The sequence below is a fragment of the Anoplophora glabripennis genome, unplaced genomic scaffold (genome assembly GCF_000390285.2).
Source record: "Anoplophora glabripennis isolate ALB-LARVAE unplaced genomic scaffold, Agla_2.0 scaffold7, whole genome shotgun sequence".
Classification (NCBI taxonomy): domain Eukaryota; kingdom Metazoa; phylum Arthropoda; class Insecta; order Coleoptera; family Cerambycidae; genus Anoplophora; species Anoplophora glabripennis.
In genome coordinates, this window is record NW_019419456.1 from 1,886,228 (window position 1) to 1,899,643 (window position 13,416).

Genomic DNA, 13,416 nt, shown 5'->3' on the forward strand with positions numbered 1-13,416 from the left:
TTTTAAGGGTTAAATAAAGGGTCGAAAAGATCAAATATATCATAAAACATGTTCGAGAACATGGAACATTATTTAATCTTTGTGCTTGAACAAGATTTTTATCAATAAAATGCTTAAAACTTAATTTTTCCAATTTTTTCACTTAGGGGTAGTTTTTACCCCTAAAAAACAAAAAGCGTCAATCGGGCTTATGTCACTTTTGAACTTGAGCCTAAGATGAGCCTTATTCTAAATTTTCATGCAAATCCATGCAGTTTCAAAGAATTCGGGGTTTACAGCTGATTTTCAGCTTCAATGACTGTACTACAAAGTTTGGAAATACATGAAAACAGTTGTTACAGAAAAAGCACTTTTTTAATTAATTATTGATTATTTATTTGTTGTTATTTATTTCGTTGTATTTTATTATTTTTTATTTAAAATGTTTTCTTTTTTTCTAATCAGCATTTGAATTTAATAGGTAATTCAAAAATATATAATTTCATAATCTTCCCTTTAGTCTCAATTATTCTTTTTTTTAACGGTTACTAAGATTGAAAACAATTTTTATATAAATTTTGTTTTTCAAAGCCTACCTTGCAAAAATATACATAGATCCATATACCAAATGATTTAAATTCGTCGCATTGGAAACTAACTGTGAATATTTCGAAAATGGTTATTCGTAGCGACAGTACTTACAAATTATGTTATTAAAATATACCAGGTGATTTTTTTAACCTGAATCTTTCAAATGTCTCAAGAAATAAGTACTCTACGAAAAAAATGTTCATAATCAAAATTTAATCACTCCATGGAGAAAAATATATTAGCGCTAAAATTAGTTCATCTCTCCTCTCCTTATAGCTGAGATGGAAGGTAACTTTGAAATCTTAAATAGGAACCTCTATTTTTGCAGAATCGTATACATACCTGTAGGTCCGGAGTATGAGAAACGGAGAAGTTTCAGGTTAAGTTTAGATCATTTTTAAATTGTCCTGAGCTAGCATTAAATACTTAACTTTATATTTGTACCAAATTACTTTGTCATTGACGACATTGATGTAATCAAAATGAAACCGATAATTACCTACCTGAAATTGGAAAATGATAGAACTGTGTATTCGCGATTATGGAATCCATATTCTCTATAAACTAAGTTAAATCCAACTAATAAATATACCCCTACAGTGATTAAAGTTGAAGAATAAACAAAATTTAAGAAATTGGTCTAAAAATAAGTAAATTTATTACTCATGTTTTTGAAACATATAAAATAAATGTATGTTAATATTTTATGTAGATCCTTTAACGACTCTCCGCGCCCCCAGGGGGTCGCGACCCCCACTTCGATAACCACTGATCCAGGTGGCCTCGGTTGGAACCCCAGCGATATAGACGTGGTCTTACACTCGCGCTAAAGGGGCGATTATACGTGCCGAAGAGGATCGTAGCAAGAATGTCGTTCGCAAATACTTCTAATTGATTTACCTACCTTACCTTATTTTTTGTAATTGGTAATAAGCGCCTTCGCAACGATAACAATCGCCGACAAATGAGCTAATTGCAGGTTGTGGCCCATCGGTTATACTTTGCCGTTTCTAGTTATGTAATTAATTAAGCGTGAAAGTCCGATTTATAAGCGAACGGGTTGTTGTTGTATGAATGTTTAATGCTGCGCTGCGAGGAAAGGCGTTCGGCTTGAGAATTTCGCTCACGCACACATCGAAAAAATAAATTTTCGTGGGCGGTGCTGATTATTTATAATTGGAGTTCCGCACGAGGGTGGAAGCGTAAGCTAGACGATTCGTCTGGCAGATGAACGGCTTGCCCACGTGGCAGCAAACGGCGTGGTCGTGTCTGGCATCGATCGAGGCGGGTGGTTTGTTTTTGTGGTCCGTTTGGGAACCGGACCACAGAAATCTTAATTGTAATGAAATAAAGTTAGATTGATTAAAGATTCAAATGAATTAGAAGAAACTAAAAATCTTATCAGATGAAGTCAAATATTGTTCTTCGATCCCAATAGTCTACGAGTGCAGAAATACAGTGTGTTTCTGAAATAAGTGCGTTCCTCGAAAAGGGTGATAGATGGCACGAAAATGAGCAACTTTTATTAGGCAGGTGATGGTCTAAACTAAAACATTACGTTTTAAATTGAAAAAAATTCACATGAGAGTTTAAACAAATTTGATATCTAAGTTGCCGCGCGCTGCCGCGGTGCAAAAGCGCTGATGGCGGTTTTGACGGTTTGAATTTTGTGTTCGGAAATGCTGAAATTTATTCAAATCTCGTTTAAAAGTAACATAAAAATTAAACGAATAAACGAATTACTTACCAATAGACGATACGTTCTACAAAAATTCAAAGTTGTTTCCATGTGCTAATAAACATGCTTCCAAACAACGGTTAAAATTAGTCCGCATATGTACAAATACTCTTGGCATTTGTCGAATTTCATTATAGTCCAATCAATCTGCCACGACCTAATGTTAAATTTACAGAAAATACCACCTGGAAACAAAAAATATGGTGATATAGAAAAAAAAAATTCCAAGATAGTCTTTCTTTCCTGTAGCGCATAAAATGTTAACAAGAGGTGAGAGAATTTTAGACTAAAGGAAAATTACATTTATCAAAGGTAATTATGCTTTTGAGGTCGTTGTAAATGTCATATTTTGGTTTATCTCGTCGAGTTACCCCAGATTAAGGAGGTTTATCTGATTTGGAATTGACAAACAAATATGCATAAAAAAATTAATATAAGCTTATTAATATGAAGAAAATCCCCAAACAAAATTATGACTAATTTGGGTACCTTAGAGACGAGATATTAATAAAATAATTTTTCACGAATTAGTATGAAGTCTTATGAGAATGCAGATTTTTTTGGTCTTTCCACATAGAATGCGAAACAATTGACGAACACTTTCCACAGCAACTTGTATAAATAGGAAACCGATATCTAAGAAACCGTATGACAGCTCGTAGAAATCGAATAGGTACTTGTAAGATACATAATTTATAATAATTCTCCTTCAAACTGCTGTCGTTGACTAACTTATCCTCCATATGCGTGATAGCAGCAACGCCGAGGTCTCGACGTAGCGTATTATTTGAAATTTGCAGGTGTCCAAGCAAACAGAATGATCGAACGCGAGCGAGCGTACGCCGAGGCGAGCGAGCCAGCCAATTGCAACGTTGACAAATCAAAAGGCTTACTACTTTAGTCACTAGCGAATCTACAGAAACTCTCGTTAGACTTTAGATGTACCTCCGTACCCGATAAACCTCCTTAAGTACAAAAGGATTTTTGTACATGGTCCAGAAGTCGAGATAAAGAAGATTTTGAAAGTAAGAGCGCTTTTGAACGCGCGAATTCAATTTTCGAAGCGGCCGAGTAGCGTTACCCCCACTCCGCCGCCTGCTACAGTTAGCTTATTCAAAGTCATTTTTGGACACTTGAAATGAATAAGATTCTTATCACTCTTTTTTATTATGAAAGTACAATTTTTAAGGAAAAAAATGAGCCCTGATTCGTTGCTCTATGACTATTCGTCGAGCAAGAAGAGCCGATTTTCGAGATTGTTTTCGAAAAATCCATATAACTCGAACATTTTTTAATATTTTTTAATTTGAATAAAGGCACTTTTTTACTTACCGAGAGCTACATTTACAAGAAGTAACAAGTTTCAAAACCTTAATTTGCAAGAGATGCAGCAAAAACAAAAAAAGTGGATTTTTGACAGGCTTTTGGATATATCTCGAAAAGTAATACAGTAGGTAAGCGATATATTTAAAAATACGAATCGATAATTTTTTTAATACCTACAACTTTCTCATTTAACTGTTTTCAATTGGAGTTCAAGTTTTTTTTTTATTAGCGAAAAACCGTTTTTTTGACTTTTATGAATTTTTTAGGTTAACTTCGCCGTTTATGCGCCACAGGAAAAAACAATAACTTAAAATTTATTTTCCTATATCACCTATATCATTTCGTCCTATCCACCTTTCCGGAAAGTTGGTCAAAAATGAATCGTTACTCTGACAGCTGCCACGTTGTCTTTTTTTTTGTTTGTTGGCAACATTTTACCGCACAAATGGCACAAAATTTAAATCTTGCATGAATTTTGCGACACCCGATATTATGCTTTATTGTTAGTTTATTATTAGGTACTTCTGAAATACTTATTTATTGTATTACAATTGTAAATAATGATACCATTTTGTACTTGCTACTGAACTGACGGTATATTTTCCATTGAAATAATTATAAAACATCGTATAAGACAAATGTAACATTATTCAATAAACGTTTTTGTCACTAAGCTTGTTACACAACATTTCTGCTTATGAAGTTAAAGTTGTTTTATCATACATTTTAGCAATATTTAGTATCAGATAGTTTTTTTTATTTTCGCAAAAATTTCTGTTTCCAAACGTTACCAGAAGTACGAAAGTGGCCTCGTTTGGCGGCATCTAAGTTACTTTCCCGAGTTTATTTTTCGTAATTAATTTTTTTTTTTAGTAACAGCAACAGTGACAAATAATTCGAAAATAGTCTCGCATTTGGTTCACTTTGTATTCTTACTGCAATATCTCGATTACTATTGTTCTTAGAAAAGAAAGTGTAACTGTCAGTAAGTTTGGAAATTCTCTTGCGATTTCGAAGCAAAGCAAAGCTTACAAAAACGATTGAATTGCGTTTCGCTGGAATACATCAAATATTAAAACATTAAAAAATGATTCTAGTTTCTGAAGAAATAGGAAATAATAATATTTTAATATTTTGTTCAGGCATACATTAATTAAAAATCTATATTTTTATTTCATTTCAGCCTTGTTTGTTTGAGGTGATATTGAAAAAAGAACAACACTTTCTCATAGCCACTTTTTGCCCTCTATCGAATGGCATAATCAATATTTGTATGTAACGTTTCGTCTCTCCAGGACCATCATCAGCTTCATTTTTTTTAAATACGACCCAAGAAATTTCCAAAATTTCGTTTTTTTTTTTCAAATATTTGGAGGAAAACTAATCATGTTAGCCTTGATTTTTTAGAGGCATAATGTTGGTCTCCTGATTAGGCAACTTTGCCCCCATTTAAGTTACTTCTTATCTCTTACCGTTTCCGAGATCCCTGTAGTGAAAAGCGAATTTATAACAGCCTGTATATAAATACAGTGAAAACTTGTAAATTTACAAATATCAAAATACTTACTGAGTATTAGTATGATTTAATTAATTGTGGACAAAAATTCACCGAGTTGTTACCTACGCAAATATTAACCATTGGCGGAGATACTGGAAAATACCGTCATTAAAAACCCTAGAATTTCAACACCACTGAATATTTTGGAATCTGTATATGTACACTTAATATCAGGTGGTATTTATAAAAACAAGATATATTTCATTTTATTCGAAATCACGGGTCATCCTCCAATTATTATTATCATTTAAATAAATGGAAAATAACTAATTCTATTCATGCTGTCAAGAAAATTATAAGAGAATTTGTTAGAAATACCGTTTTGAATACAATGTGATCACTAAAACAAACTATTTTAAATTTTCTAAAGGACACCAAGCTCCTAAGAAAAATTGCTAATCTCATTTTTTTTTCTTCTGGTGGTTACATTGTAATTAAAATTGTATTTCAGAAAAAAACCTATAATTTTATCTTGCGAGACGAATAGTTTAGGAGTTATTTTCAATGTATTTACTATTTTAATTTTTTTGAAATAAATCAAAGGTATCTCTTTTAGTGGTTTTGAGGCCTTTAGGAGACTTGCTAATATTTAAAATACGATGGTTTTTTAAATTGTTATGCCTTGACCTGTGTACCTCGTCGCCACTTCCGACAGTGGTCCGTAGCGGCCTTAGACCCAATAAAAACCGAAATGAACGTCAGAGTGGACCTATGGGTTCTAATAGCGGGTCCGCCCCACAGAGCCTTGCCCGAGAACAACAAGAGTAAGTCAAAGTTTGCTAGCTAAGGCTAAGGACACAGATCACAGCATAACAAACCGAAAAACCGTCGTACTTTTGATATTTCTTTCGTTATGGTATTTTTTATACAAGGTGTTTATTAAATACTTGTACAAAGTTTAAATGGTGAATCTTTGAGTAATTTTAAGGTACAATGTTCATATGAACATGGATCCGCAACGGCTTGGTTCTTGAGACACAGAGCGCCCAAAAAAAAAATTTTGTTCTCTGAAAAACCAAGCTGTTGACAACCCATGTTTATATGAACTTTTTATCTTAAAAGTAGTCAAAGATTGACCCTTTAAAGTTTGTNAATATGGTTAGTGGAAGGGGACTTGTTTTGAGGGGAATACTCGAATCGATGTATTCAACGTCAAATAACGGAAAAAGGATTAATTTTACGTGTATAAGTTTTTTGTAGTATTCAAAAAGACCTTCAAAATAAGGACTTATAAAAGTTAATTAGAGCAAAATTGAAGGAGTTATCGTCAAAACCAGATGGGTTGCTGTACTATTTCCATTAGAATTAAAATTAATCGTAGACCCTTTACAATTAGTTTTGTTTTAGTGTTTTTCATACGATCCTGAAGTTAGACCAGTTTAGAATGCGTATTTTTTTTATAATGTANCAATTCTTTCTCAGGATTACAATGATAAGGTCCTATAGATCTATCTCTAGCAATAAGGAAGATGTCCAAAAGATATGCTAATAATAAAGTCCTTAGGCCATTCTTATTATTACAATAATATACCTATCAAATCTTAAGTGTATAATTATAATGTTGAATGCTCTATTTAAATAAGTGAAAATATGCAGGACGTTTTGTAAAAAAGGCGTATAAGTTTGACTTGTTTCTCTGAAATTTAATTTGTTTTTTAATTAGTTTTGAAATCACAAGAAAATGTCCTACAATTTTGGCTCATACATTTTTTAAGGACAAAAAGAATAAGGGGGTAGAATGATACTTGGTCAAGGCGATTTTCTTCGCTTATGACTTATCGGAATGCTTGAATAAGTCTGCTTTCAGGTGAGAGTATTTTTTTTATATTTTGTTTTAAAAATATTTCTTTTGTTAAAAATAATTTGTATAAAAAAGTTTTGTTTTAAAATTAATTTTGATTATTTACAATGAAAACATGGTTTTTTTTTGTCGTAAACGCATTGCAGAACTGTATGCGTAGGTTCTCAGTAGAAATCGAAATAAATTGAATTTCGTCGATTACAGCCCCATCTATCATGAATTGAAAAATATTTTTCAGACAAGTCCTGCGTACTTTTAGCGGTTGAATCCGAATCTACAATAAAAATTAAGGGTTCCTATTTAAGATTTCAAAGTTAGCCACCCGCCCTACCTACAAAGGAGGGGGAGGGGTAGGGTTGCCAGATCTAGTTCATGACAGACCCGGAGAAATTGATGTCCAAAAAAAAAAAAGGTCCTCTAGGAAATTTTGAAGTCAAATCGTTTACGAGGAAATCGATCTCTAAAAAAAAAATAGATCTCAGGAAAATAAATTTCGGGGGTAGGACGTCTTAACCCGGAGAAATGACATATTAACCCGGAGCCCGGAGATGTACCATCAAAACCCGAAGACTCCGGGTCAAACCCGGAGACCTGGCAAGCCTAGGGAGGGGACTAATTTTAGCACTAATGTACCATATTTCTTCCGCGGAAAGATTAAATTTTGATAATGGACATTTTTTTTGTAGAGTGCTTATTTCTCGAGATATTAAAAGTTTCAGATAAACAAAATCACCCGGTATAGTAAATCCCTAAAATATACCAGATTTTACATAAAGGGATACTGATGTATTAGAAATTGAAGAATCGTACGAAATCACAAGATCACAAGAGTACGATTTTACTAGAAATCACATCTCTGTCAATAACAAAACACAACACACATTTTTTTTTTAACGCAAACACCCCACTGTCCAGTTCGAATTATCGTTTTCTAGCATCGAACAGAATTCGCCCACCGTTTTGAGAACGTCAGACCTTTTACCTTGAAAGTACCTGTTGATTTTTAACACACAGATTTAGTCACGGCCAACCGGCATTTGAATGAGTAATCGCCGATATAAATCGTCGTATTGCGCAACCTCTCATTCGAAATCCTAGCGATCGGGATCTACTTTGTAAAAAGTAAAAGTGCGACACAGTTCGAGATAGCGGGTTTGCGCTCCGTTTGTAAACAGAAGGCCCGTTACCCATAATTTTTTTTTTTTGGCTTTCGGGTGGGATGTCGTCAAATGGTTTATTTTCGATTCTCAGAACAATAAACAGCGTCCGCACCACCCAGTCAGTGGCGCAGTTTTATGACCTTCCACAGACGCTGCGCGGTTGCACGTTTATTTATTTTTTCGACTGTACGGGGTGGCCCCACTGACTGATCTACAGCTCGACTTCAGAAACGAGTAGAATTGATTTTATCCAAATTTGCTTAAAGAAGGCACATTTTTTGAGCAGAATCCAGTGGCGTACACATTTTCTTTAATACGTTTAAATAATATTGTATTAAGTTATTAAGTAATTTAAAACGGATCGTTCACAAAATAATCCTGATCTCATTAACTTTGAACGTTTTTCCAAAGCGTGATTACAAATTTTCGATTTCTCAAATTCTCGTTGATTTTTTAAAGGGGGCGCACTATGAACGATTGGAACTACTTTAGTGTCAAAATCATAGAACTCTGGATAGAAAAAAGATAAAAAGATTTAGCAAGCGGTATTTTAAAGGTAAAGGGATTACCTTTTAGGGAAAAATATCGAAAATGCGCTCGATTTATTAGGCTGCTCTCAGGGAACGTTTAAACCTCGCTTTTTTATTTTTTTTTCGATTTTTTCGAATGCATTCCTCATCTGACTATTCAAAAATACAATTTTTTTCAGAAAGTAGATTAAAAAATCTTCAATTTCCATTTTGGTACAATTTATTTTATTATATTTCGAGTGATTGGCATTCGAAAAGTTAAGTGTTCATAAATTTAGTTTCTAACAGTGTTATATCAAATTAATTTGTCCGTTTTCATTCAAGTTCATTTAATTATGATATAAATTATAAACTAGAGTTTTCTTCATACCGATTTGGATATAAGAATACTACATTTGGATTAAATCACTTTACAGATAAAATGGCTATATTGGGGAAAATGTATATTTCCGAGTGTATTATTTTTATTTTTCTAATTTTGAGAATAGGTAGGATCATCCAATCTGCATGAATGCATTTTCTACTCGAAGTCATACTTGAGCTACAATTACCGTTCAATTAGAGACATTATATTACGCTGAAAAATGAAGTCTGCTATAATTAAATTTATCACACAAACAAGAAAAAAGTCATACATTAAATCAATTATTTCAGAGAAAAAGATTTTGAACTCGATTATGAGGTAAGGTCAGGTTATCTTTTCTCTAAAACTATTACCCCTACATAAAAACATATTCATGCTTCAATCTCGGGATAAATATCCGTTGCTATAACGAAACATTTAGATTTTTTGAGACTTACCTTTTACGTAAAAAGTAAGTGAAGTCCAAAAAAATCTTTAAAAACCAAACATTTGTGTATTTCAGTCTAAAACTTTAATAAATTATCCAACATTTAATGTATACTTTAATAAAAAATATTTTTTTAAATGAACTTGAATGAAAACGGACAAATTAATTTAATATAACACTGTTAGAAACTAAATTTATGAACACTGAACTTTTCGAATGACAATCACTCAAGATATATAATAGGTCAAATAAATTTTACCAAAATGGAAATTGAAGATTTTTTAATTTACTTTCTGAAAAAAATTGTATTTTTGAATAGTCAGATGAGGAAAGAATTCGAAAAAATCGAAAAAAATTTAAAAAAGCGAGGTTTAAACGTTCCCTGAGAGCAGCCTAATAAATCGAGCGCATTTTTGATAATTTTCCCTAAAAGGTAATCCTTTTACCTTTAAAATACCGCTTGCTAAACCTTTTTATCTTTTTTCTGTCCAGAGTTCTATGATTTTTGACACTAAAATAGTTCCAATCGTTCATATTGGGGTGTCTATGTTTAATTTTCAGTTAATTTATAGCAGTCATTTGACAAGGGTTTTACAAAATCTACGCAAGTTAGAAACATTATTCAAGTACTACACATTCTGATGTGTACATGGGCACCCATGCTTTCCGTGATCTTTCACTGCAAAAAATTAAAGGAATCGTTGTATTTCAACATTTTATACAGAGTGTCACATAATTAATTTTGCATTAGCTAATGGTGATAGCTGGCATCCAAGTAAAGCGTTTGGGCCCAATATGCCTTGGCAAAATGTTACTCGTTTTCGTTCTACAGGGTGTTTCATTAACTTTATTTCCAATTATTTTTTGAAATTGCATGCGTAATATGAAAATGGTATCAATTTCACCATTGCCGCTAAATGACGCCACCTACAGCAACATTGGTTCATTTACATGTCCATAACTTTTTTGTCCACCCTGTACGTACATTCTCGGACAGAAATAAAGACATGGCATTTAATTTCGCAATAGGTATACTTCTTTGAAGTCTAAAGAGTAGACAATTTTCGAATTAAAAGTAATTTTTCAATAAGATGCACAAGTATGTATTTACTTTTTGCAAAGGTGTAATCAGCCAGGGATTTGTGTACTACAATTTGTCAAAGTACAGTGATATTGAGTAAGTTTCTTTATTAACCACTTAATTATTATTATTTGCGTTAAAATTCCACGTCATTATGATTTTTCAAATGCGGGATATGGTCTGCCTGTATGTCCAGTAAAATTGTTGTTCTCGCATAAGAGCGCAACCTTATTTAAATCAACAAAGTTAACACCAACGGCCATTTTGTTTGGATTTCAACTATCATTTTCGAGAAATTCATAAAAAGTCGCGCAAATTTTGTATTTCACATTTTTTTTATAACTTTTATAACAAAAAAGTTAAAGGGGAGAGTCAAAATATAATGAACCAAAAAATTATGGCCATGTTAATAGACCAATGTTGATGTAGGTGACGTCATCTAGCGGCAATGGTGAAATTGACACCATTTTCATATTATGCATGCTAAGCAATAACACGAAAACTAAATTTCATCGAAATCCGTTCAACAGCTTTCAAAATATTTCAAAAAATGATTGGAAAGAAAAATAATGAAACACCCTGTAGAACAAAAACGAGCAGCATTTTGCTAAGGCATGTTGGACCCAAACGCTTGATTTTGCTGCCAGCTATCACCTCTTAGCTAATGTCCAATTAATTACGGGACACCTTGTTAGATGGATTTTATACAAAAAATTATATTACTAAAAGTGCGATTTCTTGTCTATAAAACGCCAACGCAATGTTTATCCGATTCGTAAAGTTTGCTGTAGATGCAAATTCTAGAATTTGGAAAATCATTATTTGGGCGCGTTTTTTACAAAAAAGTTCGTTAAGTACATACCTACTAGTTGCATGAAAAACTGTTCTAATATTAAATTTGTTACATGTCTTAAATTTTTCCGATAATACAGGAATATATGGAAATTTTATTGTGGATACAATTTCCCTTTGGTGTCTGACATAATTTGTTTTACTACAGTATTCTCAAAAACAAAATTCTCATTGGTAAAACCTCGTAGATTATCAACTAATTATTCCTTGAGCGTTTTTTTAATTTTGACATTAAGTGCAACTCATTTCTCTAGGACTAGGACTTTTTTTAGGTTGCATGACTTTCAAAATTCGAATTTATCCCGAAAAAGAACGAAAAATTGTCGTGGGTAATAAAATAATGTAAATAAAATTTTACGCTACTACATTGGGATAAATCGTCCAAAGTACAAAGTAACCCTTTCCCCCTAGTTTTTATGTTTGTTTCTTAGGAGTAGTTTACAGTAATAACCTTGACTACTACTACTACTACTACTACTACTACTACTACTACTACTACTACTACTACTACTACTACTACTACTACTACTACTACTACTACTAGATTCCAAACTGATACGTGAAAAATTGACAAAATATTACAAAAAAAACTATTTTGATCGTTCAAGTTTAACACCCTGCATCTTTTAAGGGAGGAGTTTTTGTACACAGGAAAAATCGTCATTTTTTGTCTACAAAAATACACATTAATGCGATGACCGGCTCTTTTGTTACGTTCTGTTCAGTGATGTGTATTTTGTATTTGTGTGGTTTTTTTCAGTGTGAAATTTTTGATTAGACAAAACTCTTTTCATAAAAATAACCCTTCATTGATCCTTTTGGTGCAAGGGCGTACTTAATAATAAATAAAGAAAATAACTCTTAAACTGTTATCAATACAAGTCTACTTTTCGTTTAAATTTATTTTTGTGTATCTCTCCTCGAAAACATTTGTGAAATTTAACTTATCTCAGATTTATCAAATAAAGTGATAATATTACTGTCATATACATTTGATTTATGGGATATCTCGAGTGAGTCGATAATTTTTTTTCTCTAGAAGTGTTCCGAATAATCGTAATTGCCCTAAGATTGGGCAATTTTATGACAAGCAAATAAAACGATTAAATTGTGTACAGATCTAACCACCCATTACACTAAAATTCTAACAAATAGCCCGAAAATGCTTTCTGATAGATAGATAGATATATACAAGGTGATTCAGAACTTATCCAAAAAAAATTCTGGATGTACAGGGGACTCTTACAAATACAATTTTGTAAAAAAAATCAAAAAGTGCAGTTCGAAAATGATTTAAAAATACACTTCTGCACGGCACTGGAAACTGGTCCACTGTAAAACCTGACACAATGCGACCGTCAAGGCGGCAGTGATAAAAACGGGCAAAAACTAGAATAACTAGAATTTTATAGCACCTACTGTATATCAGCAAATTTAACTGATTTTACCGCTATTGTTATTATTAATTAATAAAATTCATTTGTGGTTTTAAATAATAAAATAATTTGACATACCTGATGTCACAATAACTGTTCAAAATTTTGTCCACCGACGTGTAAACACATTTGGGTCCGTCTTACTCAGTTTCTACGAACTAACACAAATTCTGTCTTGTTTCACCATAATACAAATACTTCACCATAATACAAATGTTTTCTTGCTTCACCATAAACTAAAACAATATCCATCAACTCCGAGTTGCTATACACGCAAGCCATTTTTGACACTAACTACTAAAAAACTATTATAAACATCGGATTTCAGTATTCGGAGTCGCTGAGGCCACGTGGCGCTCCAGGCGTATTACGAATGACACTAGAGACTACAGTTGTCCAGCTATGTAATGGTTGAAAGCACTACAACTTCAATAATTTTTTTCTCGGAAACTATAAGGATTTTACAAAAATTTTTTTTTACAATATTGACTCCATTTCTCATACCGCATCTATTCCCAAATTGTTTTGGATAAGTTGTGAATCACCCTGTATTTATTACGCCACCATTCGTAC

General features: G+C 32.6%; 1 protein-coding gene across 1 annotated transcript in view; it reads left to right on the top strand.

Moving 5' to 3' along the window:
- LOC108910579 (unconventional myosin-XVIIIa) overlaps positions 1–13,416 on the top strand; it is a 200,482-nt gene that overhangs the window by 6,994 nt on the left and 180,072 nt on the right. The gene's annotated exons all lie outside the window — the stretch shown is intronic.